Source organism: Arachis hypogaea, chromosome 10, assembly GCF_003086295.3.
Source record: "Arachis hypogaea cultivar Tifrunner chromosome 10, arahy.Tifrunner.gnm2.J5K5, whole genome shotgun sequence".
NCBI classification, from domain to species: domain Eukaryota; kingdom Viridiplantae; phylum Streptophyta; class Magnoliopsida; order Fabales; family Fabaceae; genus Arachis; species Arachis hypogaea.
This window is the reverse complement of record NC_092045.1, coordinates 23,400,300-23,423,568: the sequence shown is the minus strand read 5'-3', so window position 1 is coordinate 23,423,568 and position 23,269 is coordinate 23,400,300. Positions and strand designations below refer to the sequence as shown.

The 23,269-nt window shown below is 40.8% G+C and overlaps 1 non-coding gene across 1 annotated transcript; it reads right to left on the bottom strand.

Moving 5' to 3' along the window:
* Nucleotides 1–17,804: 17,804 nt before the first annotated feature.
* Nucleotides 17,805–17,912, bottom strand: LOC112719226 (small nucleolar RNA R71). Its single transcript, XR_003161536.1, has one exon. It is a non-coding gene; the product is annotated as a small nucleolar RNA R71 (small nucleolar RNA).
* Nucleotides 17,913–23,269: the final 5,357 nt, after the last annotated feature.

Genomic DNA, 23,269 nt, shown 5'->3' with positions numbered 1-23,269 from the left:
GTGGCGCATGTGTATTGACTACAGAAGGCTCAATACAGCCACCAGAAAGGATCATTTTCCTTTACCATTCATAGACCAAATGCTAGAAAGATTAGCTGGCCATGATTATTACTGCTTTTTGGATGGCTATTCAGGCTACAACCAAATTGCAGTAGACCCTCAGGACCAAGAGAAAATAGCATTCACTTGCCCTTCTGGCGTGTTTGCCTATAGGAGGATGCCTTTTGGTCTGTGCAATGCACCTGCAACCTTTCAGAGGTGCATGCTCTCTATCTTTTCAGATATGGTAGAGAAATTTCTGGAAGTCTTCATGGATGACTTTTCAGTATATGGAGACTCATTTAGCTCCTGTCTTAATCACCTAGCACTTGTCTTGAAAAGATGCCAAGAGACTAACCTGGTTTTAAACTGGGAGAAATGTCACTTTATGGTGAGTGAAGGAATTGTCCTTGGGCACAAAATTTCAAGCAAGGGAATAGAGGTGGATAAGGCAAAGGTAGAGGTAATTGAAAAATTACCACCACCTGCCAATGTTAAGGCAATCAGAAGCTTTCTGGGGCATGCAGGATTCTACAGAAGGTTTATAAAGGATTTTTCGAAAATTGCAAAACCTCTGAGTAACCTGTTAGCTGCTGACACACCATTTGTGTTTGACACACAGTGTCTGCAGGCATTTGAGACCCTGAAAGCTAAGCTGGTCACAGCACCAGTCATCTCTGCACCAGATTGGACATTGCCATTTGAACTAATGTGTGATGCCAGTGACCATGCCATTGGTGCAGTGTTGGGACAGAGGCATAACAAGCTTCTGCACGTCATTTACTATGCCAGCCGTGTTCTAAATGACGCACAAAAGAACTACACAACCACAGAAAAAGAGTTACTTGCAGTGGTCTATGCCATTGACAAGTTTAGATCCTATCTAGTGGGATCCAAAGTGGTTGTGTACACTGACCATGCTGCTCTTAAATATCTACTCACAAAGCAGGATTCAAAACCCAGGCTCATCAGATGGGTGTTGCTTCTGCAAGAGTTTGATATAGAAATAAGAGACAGAAAAGGGACAGAGAACCAAGTAGCTGATCATCTGTCCCGAATAGAACCAGTAGCTGGGGCGTCCCTCCCTTCTACTGAGATTTCTGAGACTTTCCCAGATGAGCAACTATTTGCCATTCAGGAAGCTCCATGGTTTGCAGATATTGCAAATTTTAAAGCTGTGAGGTTCATTCCCAAAGAGTACAGCTACGTGCAGAGAAAGAAATTAATTTCAGATGCCAAGTACTACCTCTGGGATGAACCATATCTCTTTAAGAGATGTGCTGACGGAGTGATCCGCAGGTGTGTACCCAGAGAAGAAGCACAAAGGATCCTATGGCACTGCCATGGATCACAGTATGGAGGACATTTTGGAAGTGAGCGAACAGCCACTAAAGTCCTCCAATGTGGCTTCTACTGGCCTACTCTCTATAAAGATTCCCGAGAGTTTGTGCGTAACTGTGACAGTTGCCAAAGAGCTGGTAACCTGCCTCATGGATATGCCATGCCTCAACAAGGGATATTAGAGATAGAACTGTTTGATGTATGGGGAATTGACTTCATGGGGCCATTCCCACCATCATACTCAAACACTTACATTCTGGTGGCAGTGGACTATGTATCTAAGTGGGTAGAAGCAATTGCTACACCCACTAATGATACAAAGACCGTACTGAAATTCCTCCAGAAAAACATATTCAGCAGGTTTGGCGTTCCCAGAGTGCTAATCAGTGACGGGGGCACTCATTTCTGCAATAAACAGCTACACCTTGCTATGGTTAGATATGGAATTAGCCACAAGGTGGCAACTCCGTATCATCCACAGACAAATGGGCAAGCTGAAGTCTCTAACAGAGAGCTAAAGAGAATCCTAGAACGGACTGTGATGGCCCGTAGAAAGGATTGGGCAAAGAGCTTGGATGATGCTCTGTGGGCATACAGAACAGCATTCAAGACTCCTATAGGAACCTCTCCATACCAACTGGTGTATGGGAAGGCCTGTCATTTGCCTGTGGAACTGGAACATAAAGCCTACTGGGCAACCAGATTCCTAAACATGGATGCACAGTTAGCTGGTGAAAAAAGACTGCTCCAGCTAAATGAGCTAGAGGAGTTCAGACTCAATGCCTTTGAAAATGCAAAAATTTATAAGGAAAAGGCAAAGAAATGGCATGACAAGAAGTTGTCAACCAGAGTCTTTGAGCCAGGACAAAAAGTTCTGCTCTTTAACTCTAGGCTCAGACTGTTTCCAGGAAAACTCAAATCCCGTTGGAGGGGTCCGTATGTGATTACAGGAGTGTCACCATATGGATATGTTGAGCTTCAGGATATTGATTCTGACAAGAAGTTCATTGTTAATGGACAGAGAATCAAGCATTATCTTGAAGGAAATTTTGAGCAGGAATGCTCAAAACTGAGACTTGAGTAATTCTCAGTGAAGGTCCAGCTAAAGACAGTAAAGAAGCGCTTGCTGGGAGGCAACCCAGTCATTAGTAGGTTGTATGATTAGTTCTTACAGAGGCAAATATCAAAAATGAAGGAATTCACAGAGTTACAGAAGGATTCAGCTCAAAAAGCAGAGAAAATGAGCTTACTGGCGAAAAAACGCCAGTAAGGAGCATTTTGGGCGTTAAACGCCAGAATGGGTATCATTCTGGGCGTTTAACGCCAGGAATGGTGCCATTTTGGGCGTTAAACGCCAGAATGGGCACCATTCTGGGCGTTTAACGCCAGGTGTGCAGCATCCTGGGCGTTTTGAAAAAACACCCAGTGATAAAGACTTTCTGGCGTTTAACGCCAGCCAGGGCACCTGGCTGGGCGTTAAACGCCCAAAAGGGGTGCCAATTGGGCGTTAAACGCCAGAATGGGTGCCATTCTGGGCGTTTAACGCCAGAAAGGTGGGGGGACCACATTTTTGTTTTCAACTCAAATTTTTTCAAACTTTCCTCTTTTTACCCATACTCTTCTACATCAATGCACTTCAACCTTTCATCATTCACTTTCAAATCTTCACAAATCAAAACCATTCTTCAAATCTATTTCAAATTAATCCCAAATCTTTTTCAAAAACTCACCCTTTTCTCAATTTTTTTCATATCTTCTCAAATCCCCTTTCAAATCTCTCTTTTTTTTTCGAAAATACTTTCCCCCTCACCTTATAAATTCGTGTTTGGCTCCCTCTTTCCACCACACCATTCGAATTTCCTCTTCCTCTCTCTCTCTCTCTTCTCTTCTTTCTTCTCTTTTTGCTTGAGGACAAGCAAAACCTCTAAGTTTGGTGTGCTTTTCCGTGATCACTAAGCCAAGATTCATCAAGATCATGGCTCCTAAGGGAAAACAAACCAACTCAAGAGGAAAGAAAGAGACTAATCCAAAGAATCTTTGGAATCAAGAGAAGTTCTTAACCAAAGAACATGAAGACCATTATCACAAAATAATGGGTCTGAGGTCAGTGATCCCGGAAGTTAAATTTGATCTGAAAGAAGATGAATATCCGGAGATCCAAGAGCAAATTCGAAACAGAGGATGGGAAGTTCTGACCAATCCTGAAATAAAGGTTGGAAGGAACATGGTTCAGGAATTCTACTCTAATCTGTGGCTAACAGATAAGCAGAGAATGACTGGAACTGCTTACCATACCTACAGAACCATGGTCAGAGGGAAAGTTATGTACTTCCATCTGGACAAAATAAGAGAAATCTTCAAACTACCTCAACTGCAAGATGATCCTGACTCCTTCAATAGGAGGATGGTGAGAGTAGATAAAGGGTTGGATCAAGTTCTAGAGGACATATGCCTCCCTGGGACTAAGTGGATAACCAATTCAAAGGGTGTCCCAAACCAACTCAAGAGGGGAGACCTCAAGCCAATTGCAAGAGGTTGGCTAGACTTTATTGGGCGTTCCATATTGCCCACTAGCAACCGTTCTGAGGTCACCATCAAGAGGGCAGTGATGATTCATTGCATTATGCTTGGAAAAGAAGTGGAGGTTCATCATGTGATTGCTTGTGAGATCTATACAATTGCAAACAAGAATTCCACTGAAGCCAAACTGGCTTACCCAAGCTTGATTTCCTTGCTCTGTAAAGAAGCTGGGGTGAAGATGGAAGCAGATGAGTTCATACCTATTGAACATCCAATCACCAAGAAGTCAATGGAAGGACAAGGGGCGTGAACTCCAAGAAACGCCAAAAGTTCTCCTCTCAAGCTGAGGGAGCATCCACTTCTCAAAATCAAGGTTGTTGAGTCCTAACTCTGTGAAAACCTCTATCATTAGGAGCCTCTGTTTTTCGTTTTTTATTTTCTTGAGTTTTGTTTTTATTTTTCGTTTTTCTAGTCTCATTTTTTTGAGTCTTGTTTTAATTCATAATTAATAAAATTGAAATTTTATGCCTTAAAGATATGAATGTCCTATGAATCCATCACCTCTCTTAAATGAAAAATGCTTTAATCACAAAAGAACAAGAAGTACAGGATTTCAAAATTTATCATTGAAACTAGTTGAATTAGTTTGATGTGGTGACAATACTTTTTGCTTTCTGAATGAATGCTTGAACAGTGCATATGTCTCTTGAATTTGTTGTTTTGAGAATGTTAAAAAAATTGTTGGCTCTTGAAAGAAGGAGGAAAAAGAGAACTGTTATTGAGGATCTAAAAATCATTAGACTGATTCTTGAAGCAAGAAAAAGCAGTGGATACAAAAAAAAAATTTCGAAAAAAAGAAAAGAGAAGAAGAAAAGAAAAAGAAAAAGAAAGAAATAAAGTTGTGATTCAAGGCAACAAGAGTGTGCTTAAGAACCTTGGACACCTCTAATTGGGGACTTTAGCAAAGCTGAGTCACAATCTGAAAAGGTTCACCCAATTATGTGTCTGTGGCATGTATGTATCCGGTGGTAATACTAGAAGACAGAGTGCTTTGGGCCACAGCCAAGACTCATACACTAGCTATGTTCAAGAATCATTATGCTCAACTAAGAGAATCAATAACACTATCTGAGTTCTGAGTTCTTATAGATGCCAATCATTCTGAACCTCAAGGGATAGAGTGAGATGCCAAAACTGTTCGGAGGCAAAAAGCTACTAGTCCCGCTCATCTAATTGGAGCTATGTTTCCTTGATATTTTGGAGTCTATAGTATATTCTCTTCTTTTTATCCTATTTTGATTTTCAGTTGCTTGGGGACAAGCAACAATTTAAGTTTGGTGTTGTGATGAGCGGATAATTTGTATGCTTTTTGGCATTGTTTTTAGTATGTTTTTAGTATAATCTAGTTAGTTTTTAGTATATTTTTATTAGTTTTTAGCTAAAATTCACTTTTCTGGACTTTACTATGAGTTTGTGTATTTTTCTGTAATTTCAGGTATTTTCTGGCTGAAATTGAGGGTTCTGAGCAAAAATCTGATTCCGAGACCAAAAAGGACTGCAGATGCTGTTGGATTCTGACCTCCCTGCACTCGAAGTGGATTTTCTGGAGCTACAGAAGCCCAATTGGCGCGCTCTCAACGGCATTGGAAAGTAGACATCCTGGGCTTTCCAGCAATATATGATAGTCCATACTTTGCCCAAGATTTGATGGTCCAAACCGGCGTGGCAAAACAGCCTTAGAAATTCCAGCGTTAAACGCCGGAACTGGCATAAAATTTGGAGTTAAACGCCCAAACTGGCAGGAGAACTGGCGTTTAACTTCAGAAAAGGTCTCTACACGAAAATGCTTCATTGCTCAGCCCAAGCACACACCAAGTGGACCCAGAAGTGGATTTTTACGTCATTTACTCATTTCTGTATACCCTAGGATACTAGTTTACTATTAATAGGATCTTTTGACATTGTATCAGACCGGATGACCTTATGACACTTTTACACGTTTTCTTCCACAGCATGAGTCTCTAAACCCCATGGTTGGGGGTGAGGAGCTCTGCTGTGTCTTGATGGATTAATGCAATTACTACTGTTTCTCATTCAATCATGCTTGCTTCCATTCTAAGATAATACTTGTTCTTAATCCGGATGAATGTGATGATCCGTGACAATCATCATCATTCTCAACTATGAACGTGTGCTTGACAACCACCTCCGTTCTACCTTAGATTAAGTAGTTATCTCTTGGGTTCTTTAATCGGAATCTTCGTGGTATAAGCTAGACTGATGGCGGCATTCAAGAGAATCCGGAAGGTCTAAACCTTGTCTGTGGTATTCTGAGTAGGATTCAATGACTGAATGACTGTGACGTGCTTCAAACTCCTGAAGGCAGGGCGTTAGTGACAGACGCAAAAGAATCACTGGATTCTATTCCGGCCTGATTGAGAACCGACAGATGAATTCCGCTATGCTGTGACAGAGCATATGCAATCGCTTTCACTGAGAGGATGGGAGGTAGCCATTGACAACGGTGAAACCCTGCATACAGCTTGCCATGGAAGGAGACTTGCGTGTTTGAAGAAGAAGACAGTAGGAAAGCAGAGATTCAGAAGATGGAGCATCTCCAAACCTCAACCTATTCTCCATTACTGAAAAACAAGTAATCATTTCATGTTCTTTTGCTTTTCACAATCAATCCTGATAATTTCTGATATCCTGACTAAGATTTACAAGATAACCATAGCTTGCTTCAAGCCGACAATCTCTGTGGGATCGACCCTTGCTCACGCAAGGTATTACTTGGACGACCCAGTACACTTGCTGGTTAGTTGTGCGGGATTGCAAAAGTGTGATTGCAATTTCGTGCACCATGTACTCCTGTGGTATGAACCTCACAGCTTTATAATTTGCAATATCTGCAAACCATGGAGCTTCCTGAATGGCAAAGAGTTGCTCATCTGGGAAAGTCTCAGAGATATCAGTAGAAGGGAGGGACGCCCCAGCTACTGGTTCTATTCGGGACAGATGATCAGCTACTTGGTTCTCTGTCCCTTTTCTGTCTTTTATTTCTATATCAAACTCTTGCAGAAGCAACACCCATCTTATAAACTTGGGTTTTGAATCCTGCTTTGTGAGTAAGTATTTAAGAGCAGCATGGTCAGTGTACACAATCACTTTGGATCCCACTAGATAGGATCTAAACTTGTCAATGGCATAGACCACTGCAAGTAACTCTTTTTCTGTGGTTGTGTAATTCTTCTGTGCATCATTTAGAACACGGCTGGCATAATAAATGACGTGCAGAAGCTTGTTATGCCTCTGTCCCAGCACTGCACCAATGGCATGGTCACTGGCATCACACATTAGTTCAAATGGCAATGTCCAGTCTGGTACAGAGATGACTGGTGCTGTGACCAGCTTGGCTTTCAGGGTCTCAAATGCCTGCAGACACTGTGTATCAAACACAAATGGTGTGTCAGCAGCTAGCAGGTTGCTCAAAGGTTTTGCAATTTTCGAAAAATCCTTTATAAACCTTCTATAGAATCCTGCATGCCCCATAAAGCTTCTGATTGCCTTAACATTGGCAGGTGGTGGTAATTTTTCAATTACCTTTACCTTTGCCTTATCCACCTCTATTCCCCTGCTTGAAATTTTGTGCCCAAGGACAATTCCCTCAGTCACCATAAAGTGACATTTCTCCCAGTTTAAAACCAGGTTAGTCTCTTGGTACCTTTTCAGGACAAGTGCTAGGTGGTCAAGACAGGAGCTGAATGAGTCTCCATATACTGAGAAGTCATCCATGAAGACTTCCAGGAATTTCTCCACCATGTCAGAGAAGATGGATAACATGCATCTCTGAAAGGTTGCAGGAGCATTACACAGACCAAAAGGCATCCTCCTGTAGGCAAACACGCCAGAAGGGCAAGTAAATGCTGTTTTTTCTTGGTCCTGAGGATCTACTGCAATTTGGTTGTAACCTGAATAGCCATCCAAAAAGCAGTAACAATCATGACCAGCTAGTCTTTCTAGCATTTGGTCTATGAATAGTAAAGGAAAATGATCCTTTCTGGTGGCTGTATTGAGCCTTCTGTAGTCAATACACATACGCCACCCTGTGACTGTTCTTGTAGGAACCAGTTCATTTTTTTCATTATGAACCACTGTCATGCCTCCCTTTTTGGGGACAACTTGTACAGGGCTCACCCAGGGGCTATCAGAAATAGGATAAATAATCCCAGCCTCTAGTAATTTAGTGACCTCTTTCTGCACCACCTCGTTCATGGCTGGATTTAGCCTCCTCTGTGGTTGGACCACTGGTTTGGCATTATCCTCCAACAGGATCTTGTGCATGCATCTAGCTGGGCTAATGCCCTTAAGATCACTTATGGACCACCCAAGAGCTGTCTTGTGTATCCTTAGCACTTGAATCAGTGCTTCCTCTTCCTGTGGATTTAAAGCAGAGCTTATAATCACTGGAAAAGTGTCACCCTCTCCCAGAAATGCATACTTTAGGGATGGTGGTAGTGGTTTGAGTTCAGGTTTGGGAGGCTTATCCTCCTCCTGAGGAATTTTCAAAAATTCCTTTGTTTCCTCTGGTTCTTCTTGATCAGGCTGAGCATCCTTGAAGATGTCCTCAAGCTCTGATTCTAGACTTTCAGTCATATTGATCTCTTCCACCAGAAAGTCAATAATGTCAGCGCCCATGCAGTCATTTGGTGTGTCTGGATGCTGCATAGCTTTTACAACATTCAACTTGAACTCATCCTCATTGACTCTCAGGGTTACTTCCCCTTTTTGTACATCAATGAGGGTTCATCCAGTTGCTAGGAAAGGTCTTCCTAGAATGAGGGTTGCACTCTTGTGCTCCTCCATTTCCAGCACCACAAAGTCAGTTGGAAAGGTGAATGGCCCAACCTTGACAATCATGTCCTCTATTATGCTTGATGGATATTTAATGGAGCCATCAGCAAGTTGGAGGCATATCCGGGTTGGTTTGACTTCTTCAGTCAACCCAAGCTTTCTGATAGTGGATGCAGGTATTAGATTGATACTTGCTCCAAGATCACACAGGGCTGTCTTGGTGCAAGCACCTTCTAATGTGCATGGTATCATAAAGCTTCCTGGATCTTGAAGCTTTTCTGGTAAGCTTTTTAGAATGACTGCACTGCATTCTTCAGTGAGAAATAGTTTTTCAGTTTCTCTCCAATCTTTCTTATGACTTAAGATCTCTTTCATGAACTTAGCATAAGAAGGTATTTGCTCAAGTGCCTCTGCAAACGGAATCTTTATTTCAAGAGTCCTTAGATAGTCTACAAAGCGGGCAAATTGCTTATCCTGTTTCGCTTGGCGGAGTTTCTGAGGATAAGGCATCTTGGCTTTATATTCTTCAACCTTAGTTGCTGCAGGTTTATTCCTTACAGAAGTGGTTGAAGAAGCCTTTTTAGAGGGGTTACTGTCAGCACTCTCAGGTGTCTGATCCTCCCTTAGCGTCTGAACGCCAGGATTGGGTGAAGATTGAGCGTTTAACGCCAACTTCTCTCCCTTCTCTGGCGTTTGAACGCCAGAATTGGGCAGGGAATGGGCGTTTAACGCCAGCTCTCCTCCCTTTTCTGGTGTTTGAACGCCAAAAGTGCTCCTCTCTGGGCTCTTACTGTCCTCAGAGGGATTTTGAACAGTGGTTTGGTTATCCTCTGTCAATTGTTCCTTGTTTGGCTTTTTGCTACTTTGAGCAGTGTTATTCAATGTCTTTCCACTCCTCAGTTGAACTGCTTGGCATTCCTCTGTTATCTGTTTAGATATCTGCTGTTTTGCCTGATTCAATTGCAGTTCTATGTTCTTGTTAGCAATTTTAGTTTCTTGGAGCATCTCTTTAAATTCTGCTAATTGTTTTGTCATCAAGTGCAATTGTTGATTAAGCTCAATCATCTGTTCTTGAGGATTAGGATCAGTGGCTACTGCCATGACTTCCTCTTTTGTAGAGAACTCATTGCTAGAGTATAAATGTTGATTTCTAGCAATAGTGTCTATAAGCTCTTGAGCCTCTTCAATTGTCTTCCTCATGTGTATAGATCCACCAGCTGAGTGGTCTAAAGACATCTGAGCTTTTTCTGTAAGCCCATAGTAGAAGATGTCTAACTGCACCCACTCTGAAAACATTTCAGAGGGGCATTTTCTTAGCATACCTCTATACCTCTCCCAGGCATTATAAAGGGATTCATTATCCTCTTGTTTAAAGCCTTGGATGTCCAGCCTTAGCTGTGTCATCCTCTTTGGAGGGTAAAAGTGATTCAGGAATTTGTCTGATAACTGTTTCCATGTCTTTATGCTTGCTGTAGGTTGGTTATTCAACCACCTCTTAGCTTGATCTTTTACAGCAAATGGAAACAGTAATAGTCTGTAGACATCCTGATCCACCTCTTTATCACGTACTGTGTCAGCAATTTGTAAGAACTGTGCCAGAAACTCAGTAGGCTCTTCCTATGGAAGACCGGAATACTGGCAATTTTGCTGCACTATGATAATGAGTTGAGGATTTAGCTCAAAGCTGCTTGCTTTGATGGGAGGTGTACAGATGCTACTCCCATATGCAGCTGTAATGGGGTTAGCATATGACCCCAGAGTCCTTCTGGACTGCTCAATTCCACTTAGGTCCATGATGGAGAAAGGGAAATGATATGGATTGCAAGCAGATTAAAAATATTTTTTTTTGAAAGTGACCGAAAAAAATAAATTAAAATGAATGGAAAATAAAATAAAATTTCGAAAATTTAAAAGAAAATAAGATTAAAGCAAATTGAAAACTGAATCAATTAGTTAATTAAAAAGATTTTGAAATTAGCAATTAAAAAGATATGATTGAAAATTATTTTGAAAAAGATTTGATTTTTTTTTGAAATGAGGAAAGAGAAAAACAACAAAATGACACCAAACTTAAAATTTTTAGAAAAACAGACACAAATTTTCGAAAACTCAAAAGAGAACAAAAAGAAGACACCAAACTTAGAATTTTCAAAGATCAAAAGGGGACTAAGGACATGCAAATTCGAAAAATTGAAAGAAAACAAAAGCATGCAATTGACACCAAACTTAAAATATGAAACTAGACTCAACTAAAAGACTCTAAACCTACAAAAATAAAACAGTCCTAATCTAAGCAACAAGATAAGCCGTCAGTTGTCCAAACTCGAACAATCCCGGCAACGGCGCCAAAAACTTGGTGCACGAAATTGCAATCACACTTTTGCAACCCCGCACAACTAACCAGCAAGTGCACTGGGTCGTCCAAGTAATACCTTACGTGAGTAAGGGTCGATCCCACGGAGATTGTCGGCTTGAAGCAAGCTATGGTTATCTTGTAAATCTTAGTCAGGATATCAATAATTATCAGGGTTGATTGTGAAAAGTAAAAGAACATGAAATAAGTACTTGTTTTGCAGTAATGGGGAACAGGTTGAGGTTTTGGAGATGCTCCATCTTCTGAATCTCTGCTTTCCTACTGTCTTCTTCTTCAAGCACGCAAGGCTCCTTCCATGGCAAGCTGTATGCAAGGGTTTCACCGTTGTCAGTGGCTACCTCCCATCCTCTCAGTGGAAATGTTCAACGCACCCTGTCACGGCACGGCTATCCATCTGTCAGTTCTCAATCAGGTTGGAATAGAATCCAGTGATTCTTTTGCGTCTGTCACTAACGCCCAGCCCTCAGGAGTTTGAAGCTCGTCACAGTCATTCAATCATTGAATCCTACTCAGAATACCACAAACAAGGTTTAGACCTTCCGGATTCTCTTGAATGCCGCCATCACTTCTAGCTTATACCACGAAGATTCTGATTAAGGAATCCAAGAGATATATACTCAATCTAAGGTAGAACGGAGGTGGTTGTCAGGCACATGTTCATAGTTGAGAATGATAATGAGTGTCACGGATCATCACATTCATCAGGTTTAAGAACAAGTGATATCTTAGAATGGAAGCAAGCATGATTGAATGAAAAACAGTAGTAATTGCATTAATCCATCAAGACACAGCAGAGCTCCTCACCCCCAACCATGGGGTTTAGAGACTCATGCCGTAGAAGGTACACAAAGAAACGTGTAAAGTGTCATGAGGTACAGATACAATGTCAAAAGATCCTATTAATAGTGAACTAGTAACCTAGGGTATACAGAAATGAGTAAATGACGTAAAAATCCACTTCTGGGTCCACTTAGTGTGTGCTTGGGCTGAGCATTGAAGCTTTCATGTGTAGAGACTTTTTCTGGAGTTAAACGCTAGCTTTTATGCCAGTTTGGGCGTTTAACTCCAATTTTTATGCCAATTCCAGCGTTAAACGCTGGGAATTCTGAAGCTAATTTGCAACGCCGGTTTGGGCCATCAAATCTCGGGCAAAGTATGAACTATTATACATTGCTGGAAAGCCCAGGATGTCTACTTTCCAACGCTGTTGAGAGTGCGCCAATTGGACTTCTGTAGCTCCAGAAAATCCACTTCGAGTGTAGGGAGGTCAGAATCCAACAACATCTGCAGTCCTTTTTAGCCTCTGAATCAGATTTTTGCTCAGGACCCTCAATTTCAGCCAGAAAATACCTGAAATCACAGAAAAACACACAAACTCATAGTAAAGTCCAGAAAAGTGAATTTTAACTAAAAACTACTAAAAGTATACTAAAAACTAATTAAAATATACTAAAAACACACTAAAAACAATGCCAAAAAGCGTATAAATTATCCGCTCATCATGGCCCTAAGCACTTTGTTTTCCAGTATTACCACCAGATACATAAATGCCACAGACACATAACTGGGTGAACCTTTTCAGATTGTGACTTAGCTTTGCTAAAGTCCCCAATTAGAGGTGTCCAGAGTTCTTAAGCACACTCTTTTTGCTTTGGATCACGACTTTAACCACTCAGTCTCAAGCTTTTTACTTGGACCTTCATGACACAAGCACATGGTTAGGGACAGCTTGATTTAGCCGTTTAGACCAAGAGGTTATTCCTTTGGGCCTTCCTATCTATTAATGCTCAAAGCCTTGGATCCTTTTTACCCTTGCCTTTTGGTTTAAAGGGCTATTGGCTTTTTTGCTTGTTTTTTCTTTTTCTTTCTTTTTCTTTTAATTTTTGCCATTTTTTCACTGCTTTTTCTTACTTCAAGAATCAATTTCATGATTTTTCAGATTTTCAATAACATTTCTCTTTGTTCATCATTCTTTCAAGAGCCAACAATTTTAACATTCATAAACTTCATTATAAAAAATATGCACTGTTCAAGCATTTATTCAGAAAATAAAAAGTATTGCCACCACATCAAAATAATTAAACTAATTTCAAGATAAAATTTGAAATCCAATTACTACTTGTTCTTTTGTAATTAGGCACATTTTTCATTTAAGAAAGGTGAAGGATTCATGGAATTATTCATAGCTTTAAGGCATAGACACTAGACACTAATGATCATGTAATGAAGACCCAAACATAGACAAACATAAAGCATCAAATTTGAAAAACAGAAAAATAAGAACAAGGAAATCAAAGAACGGGTCCACCTTAGTGATGGCGGCTAGTTCTTCCTCTTGAAGATCCAATGGAATGCCTAAGCTCCTCTATGTCTCTTCCTTTCTTTTGTTGCTCCTCCCTCATAGCTCTTTGATCTTCTCTAATCTCATGGAGAATGATGGACTGCTCTTGGTGCTTCACCCTTAGTTGGTCCATGTTGTAACTCAAGCCTTCCAAAGAGGTATTGAGTTACTCCCAATAGTTGTGTGGAGGAAAATGCATCCCTTGAGGCATATTAGGGATTTCTTGATGAGAAATTTCCTCATTCTCTTGTTGAGGTCCATGAGTGGGCTCTCTTGTTTGCTCCATCCTTTTTTTAGTGATGGAATTGTCCTCTTCAATGAGGATGTCTCCTTCTATGTCAATTCCAGCCGAATCGCATAGGTGACAAATGAGTTGAGGAAAGGCTAACCTTGCCAAAGTGGAGGACTTGTCAGCCACCTTATAGAGTTCTAGAGGTATGATCTCATGAACTTTCACTTTCTCCCCAATCGTGATACTATGGATCATGATGGCCCGATCTACAGTCACTTCAGATCGGTTGCTAGTAGGAATGATGGAGCGTTGGATGAACTCCAACCATCCTCTATTGATGAGCGGATAATTTGTACGCTTTTTGGCATTGTTTTTAGTATGTTTCTAGTAGGATTTAGTTAGTTTTTAGTATATTTTTATTAGTTTTTAGTTAAAATTCACTTTTCTGGACTTTACTATGAGTTTGTGTGTTTTTCTGTGATTTCAGGTATTTTCTGGCGCGCTCTCAACGGCGTTGGAAAGTAGACATCCTGGGCTTTCCAGCAATATATGATAGTTCATACTTTGCCCAAGATTTGATGGCCCAAACCGGCGTTCAAAGTCACCCTCAGGATTTCCAGCGTTAAACGCCGGAACTGGCACCAAAATGGGAGTTAAACGCCCAAACTGGCCTAAAAGCTGGCGTTTAACTCCAAGAAGAGTCTCTACACGAAAATGCTTCATTGCTCAGCCCAAGCACACACCAAGTGGGCCCGAAAGTGGATTTTTATGTCATTTACTCATCTTTGTACACCCTAGGCTACTAGTTTTCTATAAGTAGGACCTTTTACTATTGTATTTTCATCTTTTGATCACTTTAGATCTCTAGATCATCTTTGGACATCTAGTTCTTAGATCATTGGGAGGCTGGCTATTCGGCCATGCCTAGAGCTTGTTCTTATGTATTTTCAACGGTGGAGTTTCTACACACCATAGATTAAGGTGTGGAGCTCTGCTGTACCTCGAGTATTAATGCAATTACTATTGTTCTTCTATTCAATTCCGCTTGTTCTTGTTCTAAGATACCACTTGTTCTTCAACTTGATGAATGTGATGATTCGTGACACTCATCATCATTCTCACCTATGAACGTGTGACTGACAACCACCTCCGTTCTACCTTCGATTGGGTGGATATCTCTTGGATTCCTGATACACGATGCATGGTTGATCGCCTGACAACCGAGTGCTCGCCTGACAAACGAGCCAGCCATTCCGTGAGATCAGAGTCTTCGTGGCAGCATTCAAGAGAATCCGGAAGGTCTAACCTTGTCTGTGGTATTCTGAGTAGGATTCAATGATTGAATGACTGTGACGTGCTTCAAACACCTGAGGGCGGGGCGTTAGTGACAGACGCAAAAGAATCACTGGATTCTATTCCGGCCTGATCGAGAACCGACAGATGGATAGCCGTGCCGTGACAGGGTGCGTTGAACATTTCCACTGAGAGGATGGGAGGTAGCCACTGACAACGGTGAAACCCTTGCTTAAGCTTGCCATGGAAAGGAGTAAGAAGGATTGGATGAAGACAGTAGGAAAGCAGAGAGACGGAAGGGACCAAGCATCTTCATACGCTTATCTGAAATTCCTACCAATGAATTACATAAGTATCTCTATCTTTATCTTTATGTTTTATTCGTATATCATCATTCATATCCATTTGAGTTTGCCTGAATGAGATTTACAAGGTGACCATAGCTTGCTTCATACTAACAATCTCTGTAGGATCGACCCTTACTCGCATAAGGTTTATTACTTGGATGACCCAGTACACTTGCTGGTTAGTTGTGCGAAGTTGTGTTTATGCCATGGTATTGAACACCAAGTTTTTGGTTTCATCACCGGGGATTATTTGAGTTGTGAAAAGTATTGATCACAATTTCGTGCACCAAGTTTTTGGCGCTGTTGTCGGGGATTGTTGAGTTTGGACAACTGACGGTTCATCTTGTTGCTTAGATTAGGTATTTTTTCTTCAGAGTTCTTAAGAATGAATTCTAGAGTTTCATGATGATCTGTTGAAGTCTGGCTGGCTGTGAAGCCATGTCTAATTTCATTGGACCGAGGTTTCAACTTATCATCACAAGAGCTTGTTGATTTCTATCAATCTTGCTTTTGGAGCAGTGATCTGCTAAGGCTTGGCTGGCCTTTGGCCATGTCTAGTGTTTTGGACCGAAGCTTTCTTTGAAAGCTTGGCTGGCTGTGAAGCCATGTCTAATTCCTGGACCGGAGTCTTAGACTAAACATTGCATGATTCCTGGAATTCTCATTAAGAATTTTGATACCTTTTTCCACTTAATTTTTGAAAATCACAAAAAAAAAATTTACAAAATCATAAAATCCAAAAATATTTCTTGTTTGAGTCTAGTGTCTCATTTTAAGTTTGGTGTCAATTGCATACATTCATTCATGTGTCTTAAGGATCTTCAAGTTGTTCTTGATGATTTCTTATTCTGATCTTTGAATTCTTTTGACTTGAGTGTTTATGTGTCTCATATGCATTCTCATTAGTGTCAGTAGTATACAAACTGCTAAGTTTGATGTCTTGCATGCATTGTTATTTGATTTTAGTTGCATTTTGATTACTCCTTATTATTAAAAAATCCAAAAATATTTTTAATTTGTGTCTTTTCAAGTCAATAATACAGAGAATTGAAGATTCAGAACATTCTGCAGAGGAATTGCACAGAAAAAGCTGGGCGTTCAAAACGCCCAGTGAAGAAGGACAGACTGGCGTTTAAACGCCAGCCAGGGTACCTGGTTGGGCGTTTAACGCCCAAAAAGGTATAGTTTTGGGCGTTAAACGCCAGAATGTGCACCATTCTGGGCGTTTAACACCAGGATGGCACAAGAGGGAAGATTCTGTTTTTCAATGCAATTTTTTTTCAGGTTTTCAAAGTTTTTCAAAATCAAATCTTTTTCAAATCATATCTTTTCAATCATATGTTTTCAAAATCAATTTCTTTCCTTTTTCAAAGATACTTACTATCAATTAATGATTTGATTCAACAATTCAAGTATGTTGCCTTTTCTGTTGAGAAAGGTTTAATGTTTGAATCATATCTTTTCTTGATAGCCAAGTCATTAATTTTTAAAATCAAATCTTTTTTAAAATGTTTTTCAAATCATATCTTCTCAATCACATCTTTTTAAAATCAATCATATCTTCTCAACCACATCTTTTTCAAAATAGTTTTCAATCAAATCTTTTTGACTTCTAATTTCAAAATCTTTTTTAAAAATCACTTGAATTCTTTTCCACTTTCATTTTCGAAAATCAATTAGTGCTTTTCAAAAATGTTTTCAAAATCTTTTCCTTAATTTTCGAAAATTACTTCCCTTCTTCTCACATCCTTCTGTTTATGGACTAACACTATTCCTTAATGAAAAATTCGAACTCCATCTTCTTTGATAAGTTCAAATTTTCTACTTCTGCCTTCCATTTTTCTTTTCCTCTGACACCTAAAGGAATCTCTATACTGTGACATAAAGGATTCCATATTTCCTTGTTCTCTTCTCTTTCTTATGAGTAGGAGCAGAGACAAAAGCATTCTTGTTGAGGCTGATCCCGAACCTGAAAGGACCTTGAAGCGAAATCTAAGAGAAGCTAAGGCACAATTCTCTGTAGAGGACCTAACCGAATTCTTCAAAGAAGAAGAAATCATGGCAGCCGAAAACAACAACAATGCCAACAATGCAAGGAAGGTGCTGGGTGACTTTACTGCACCTACTCCCGACTTCTATGGGAGAAGCATCTCTATCCCTGCCATTGGAGCAAACAACTTTGAGCTTAAGCCTCAATTAGTTTCTCTAATGCAACAGAATTGCAAGTTCCATGGACTTCCATTGGAAGATCCTCATCAGTTCTTAGCTGAATTCTTGCAAATCTGTGACACTGTCAAGACTAATGGGGTTGACCCTGAGGTCTACAGACTTATGCTATTCCCTTTTGCTGTAAGAGACAGAGCTAGGACATGGTTGGACTCACAACCTAAAGAAAGCCTGGACTCTTGGGAAAAGCTAGTTAATGCCTTCTTGGCAAAGTTCTTTCCACCTCAAAAATTGAGTAAGCTTAGAGTGGAAGTCCAAACCTTCAGACAGAAGGAAGGAGAATCCCTCTATGAAGCTTGGGAAAGATACAAACAATTAATCAGAAAGTGTCCTTCTGATATGCTTTCTGAATGGAGCATCATAGGTATTTTCTATGATGGTCTCTCTGAACTATCCAAAATGTCTTTGGATAGCTCCGCTGGAGGCTCTCTTCATCTGAAGAAGACGCCTACAGAAGCTCAAGAGCTGATTGAAATGGTTGCAAATAACCAATTCATGTACACTTCTGAAAGAAATCCTATGAACAATGGGACTAGTCAGAAGAAAGGAGTTCTTGAGATTGACACTCTGAATGCCATATTGGCTCAGAACAAAATATTGACTCAACAAGTCAATATGATTTCTCAAAGTCTGTCTGGGATGCAAAATGCACCAAGCAGTACTAAGGAAGCTTCATCTGAGGAAGAAGCTTATGATCCTGAGAATCCTTCAATAGAAGAGGTGAATTACATGGGAGAACCCTATGGAAACACCTACAATCCTTCATGGAGAAATCATCCAAATCTCTCATGGAAGGATCAACAGAAACCTCAACAAGGTTTCAACAATAGTAATGGTGGAAGAAACAGGTTTAGCAATAGCAAACCTTTTCCATCATCTTCTCAGCAACAGACAGAGAGTTCTAGGCAGAATAACTCTGACTTAGCAACCATGGTCTCTGATCTAATCAAAACCACTCAAAGTTTCTCCATTAGAAACTTGGAGGCACAAGTGGGTCAGCTGAGCAAGAAAATTACTGAACTCCCTCCTAGTACTCTCCCAAGCAATACAGAAGAAAATCCAAAAGGAGAGTGCAAAGCCATCAACATGGCCAAATTTTGGGAGGAAGAAGAGGCAGTAAACGCCACTGAGGAAGACCTCAATGGACGTCCACTGGCCTCCAATGAGTTTCCCAATGAGGAACCATGGGAATCTGAGGCTCAAAATGAGACCATAGAGATTCCATTGGACTTACTTCTGCCATTCATGAGCTCTGATGAGTATTCTTCCTCTGAAGAGGATGAGTATGTCACTGAGGAGCAAGTTGCTAAATACCTTGGAGCAATCATGAAGCTAAATGACAAGTTGTTTGGAAATGAGACTTGGGAGGATGAACCCCCTTTGCTCACCAAAGAACTGGATGACTTGTCTAGGCAGAAACTGCCTCAAAAGAGACAGGATCCTGGGAAGTTTTCAATACCTTGTACCATAGGCACCATGACCTTCAAGAAGGCCTTGTGTGACTTAGGGTCAAGTGTAAACCTCATGCCTCTCTCTGTAATGGAGAAGTTAGGGATCTTTGAGGTGCAAGCTGCAAAAATCTCACTAGAGATGGCAGACAATTCAAGAAAACAAGCTTATGGACTTGTAGAGGATGTTCTGGTAAAGGTTGAAGACCAGTACATCCCTGTTGATTTCATAGTCCTAGAGACTGGGAAGTGCATGGATGAATCCATCATCCTTGGCAGACCCTTCCTAGCCACAGCAAGAGCTGTGATTGATGTTGATAGGGGAGAATTGATCATTCAAGTGAATGAAGAATCCTTTGTGTTTAAGGCTCAAGGATATCCCTCTGTCACCATGGAGAGGAAGCATGAAGAGCTTCTCTCAAAACAGAGCCAAACAGAGCCCCCACAGTCAAACTCTAAGTTTGGTGTTGGGAGGCCACAACCAACTTCTAAGTTTGGTGTTGAACCCCCACATTCAAACTCTAAGTTTGGTGTTGGGAGGTTCCAACATAGCTCTGAGCATTTCTGAGGCTCTATGAGAGTCCTCTGTCAAGCTAATGACATTAAAGAAGCGCTTGTTGGGAGGCAACCCAATGTTATATTTTAACTATTCTCTTTTGTTATTTTATGTCTTTTGTAGGTTGATGATCATGAGAAGTCACAAAATCAATGAAAAAAGCAGAAACAGAATGAAAAACAGAAAGAAAAATAGCACACCCTGGAGGAAGAACCTGCTGGCGTTTAAACGCCAGTCAGGCTAGCAGATGGGTGTTTAACGCCCAGTCTGGCACCATTCTGGGCGTTTAACGCCAGAAAGGGGCACCAGACTGGCGTTAAACGCCAGAAAAGGGCAAGAAGCTGGCGTTAAACGCCAGAAATGGGCACCAGCCCGGCGTTTAACGCCAGAAATGGCTAAAAACGCAATTTTGCTTGCCATTTGGTGCAGGGATGACTTTTCCTTGACACCTCAGGATCTGTGGACCCCACAGGATCCCCACCTACCCCACCACTCTCTCTCTTCTTCACCCATTCACCAATCACCTCAACACCTCTTCCCCAAAAACCCTTCACCTATCAAATCCCATCTTTCTCTTCACCACTCACATCCATCCTTCATAAAACCCCACTTACCTCACCATTCAAATTCAAACCACTTTCCCACCCAAACCCACCCTCACTTGACCGAACCCTACCCCTCTCCCCACTCCTATATAAACCCTTCTTCACTCCCTTCATTTTCACACAACCTAAACACCACTTCTTCCCCTTTTGGCCGAACACAAAGCCATTCCCTTCTTCTTCATTTCTTCTTCTTCTACTCTCTTCTTTCTTCTTTTGCTCGAGGACGAGAAAACCTTTTAAGTTTGGTGTGGTAAAAGCATTGCTTTTTGTTTTTCCATAACCATTATGGCATCCAAGGCCGGAGAAACCTCTAGAAAGAGGAAAGGGAAGGCAAAAGCTTCCACCTCCGAGTCATGGGAGATGGAGAGATTCATCTCAAGGGTGCATCAAGACCACTTCTATGAAGTTGTGGCCTTGAAGAAGGTGATCCCCGAGGTCCCTTTTTCACTCAAAAAGGGTGAATATCCGGAGATCCGACATGAGATCCGAAGAAGAGGTTGGGAAGTTCTTACCAACCCCATTCAACAAGTCGGAATCTTGATGGTTTAAGAGTTCTATGCCAATGCATGGATCACCAAGAACCATGACCAAAGTATGAACCCGGATCCAAAGAATTGGCTTACTATGGTTCGGGGGAAATACTTGGATTTTAGTCCGGAAAATGTAAGGTTGGCATTCAACTTGCCCATGATGCAAGGAGATGAACATCCTTACACTAGAAGGGTCAACTTTGATCAAAGGTTGGACCAAGTCCTCACAGTCATATGTGAAGAGGGCGCCCAATGGAAGAGAGATTCAAGAGGGAAGCCGGTTCAATTGAGAAGGCATGACCTCAAGCCCGTGGCTAGAGGATGGTTGGAGTTTATTCAACGCTCAATCATTCCCACTAGCAACCGGTCCGAAGTTACCATAGACCGGGCTATCATGATTCATAGCATCATGATTGGAGAAGAAATAGAAGTTCATGAGGTTATAGCTCAAGAACTCTATAAGGTGGCAGACAAGTCCTCTACCTTGGCAAGGTTAGCCTTCCCTCATCTCATTTGTCACCTCTGTTATTCAGTTGGAGTTGACATAGAGGGAGATATCCCTATTGATGAGGACAAGCCCATCACTAAGAAGAGGATGGAGCACACAAGAGACCCCACTCATCATGAGATCCCTGAGATGCCTCAAGGGATGCACTTTCCTCCACAAAATTATTGGGAGCAACTAAACACCTCCCTAGGAGAATTAAGTTCCAACATGGGACAACTAAGGGTGGAGCACTAAGAACACTCCATCATCCTCCATGAAATTAGAGAAGATCAAAGGATCATGAGAGAGGAGCAACAAAGACAAGGAAGAGACATTGAGGAGCTCAAGCACTCCATAGGGTCTTCAAGAGGAAGAACAAGCCGCCATCACTAAGGTGGACCCGTTCTTTAATTTCCTTGTTCTTTATTTTTCTGTTTTTCAAATTTTAGTGCTTATGTTTATCTATGTTTGTGTCTTGTGATCATTAGTGTCTTAGTGTCTATGCCTTAAAGTTATGAATGTCCTATGAATCCATCACCTTTCTTGAAAAAAAAACGTGCTTAATTGAAAAAGAAAAGAATTGCATGAATTTTGAATTTTATAACAGTTTAATTATTTTGATGTGGTGGCAATCTTTTTGTTTTCTGAATGTATGCTTAAACAGTGCATATGTCTTTTGAATTTGTGGTTCATGAATGTTGGCTCTTGAAAGAATGATGAAAAAGGAGACATGTTACTGAGGATCTGAAAAATCATAAAAATGATTCTTGAAGCAAGAAAAAGCAATGAAAAAAAAAAAGAGAGAAAATTTCGAAAAAAAAAAAGAGAAAAAGAAAAAAATTCGAAAAAAATAGAGAAAAGAAAGAAATGAAGTTGTGATCCAAGGCAAAAAGAGTGTGCTTAAGAACCCTGGACACCTCTAATTGGGGACTCTAGCAAAGCTGAGTCATAATCTGAAAAGGTTCACCCAATTATGTGTGTATGGCATGTATGTATCCGGTGGTAATACTGGAAGACAGAGTGCTTTGGGCCACGGCCAAGACTCAATAAGTAGCTATGTTCAAGAATCATCATACTTTACTAGGAGAATCAATAACACTATCTGGATTCTAAGTTCCTAAAGAAGCCAATCATTCTGAATTTCAAAGGATAGAGTGAGATGCCAAAACTATTCAGAGGCAAAAAGCTAAAAGCCCCGCTCATCTAATTAATACTGATCTTCATAGATGTTTTTGGAATTCATTGCATATTCTATTCTTTTTATCTTATTTGATTCTCAGTTGCTTGAGGACAAGCAACAATTTAAGTTTGGTGTTGTGATGAGCGGATAATTTATACGCTTTTTGGCATTGTTTTTAGTGTGTTTCTAGTAGGATTTAGTTAGTTTTTAGTATATTTTTATTAGTTTTTAGTTAAAATTCACTTTTCTGGACTTTACTATGAGTTTGTGTGTTTTTCTGTGATTTCAGGTATTTTCTGGCTGAAATTGAGGGACCTGAGCAAAAATCTGATTCAGAGACCAAAAAGGACTGCAGATGCTGTTAGATTCTGACCTCCCTGCACTCGAAGTGGATTTTCTGGAGCTACAGAAGCCCAATTGGCGCGCTCTCAACGGCGTTGGAAAGTAGACATCCTGGGCTTTCCAGCAATATATGATAGTCCATACTTTGCCCAAGATTTGATGGCCCAAACCGGCGTTCAAAGTCACCCTCAGGATTTCCAGCGTTAAACGCCGGAACTGGCACCAAAATGGGAGTTAAACGCCCAAACTGGCATAAAAGCTAGCGTTTAACTCCAAGAAGAGTCTCTACACGAAAATGCTTCATTGCTCAGCCCAAGCACACACCAAGTGGGCCCAGAAGTGGATTTTTATGTCATTTACTCATCTCTGTACACCCTAGGCTACTAGTTTTCTATAAGTAGGACCTTTTACTATTGTATTCTCATCTTTTGATCACTTTAGATCTCTAGATCATCTTTGGACATCTAGTTCTTAGATCATTGGGAGGCTGGCCATTCAGCCATGCCTAGAGCTTGTTCTTATGTATTTTCAACGGTGGAGTTTCTACACACCAT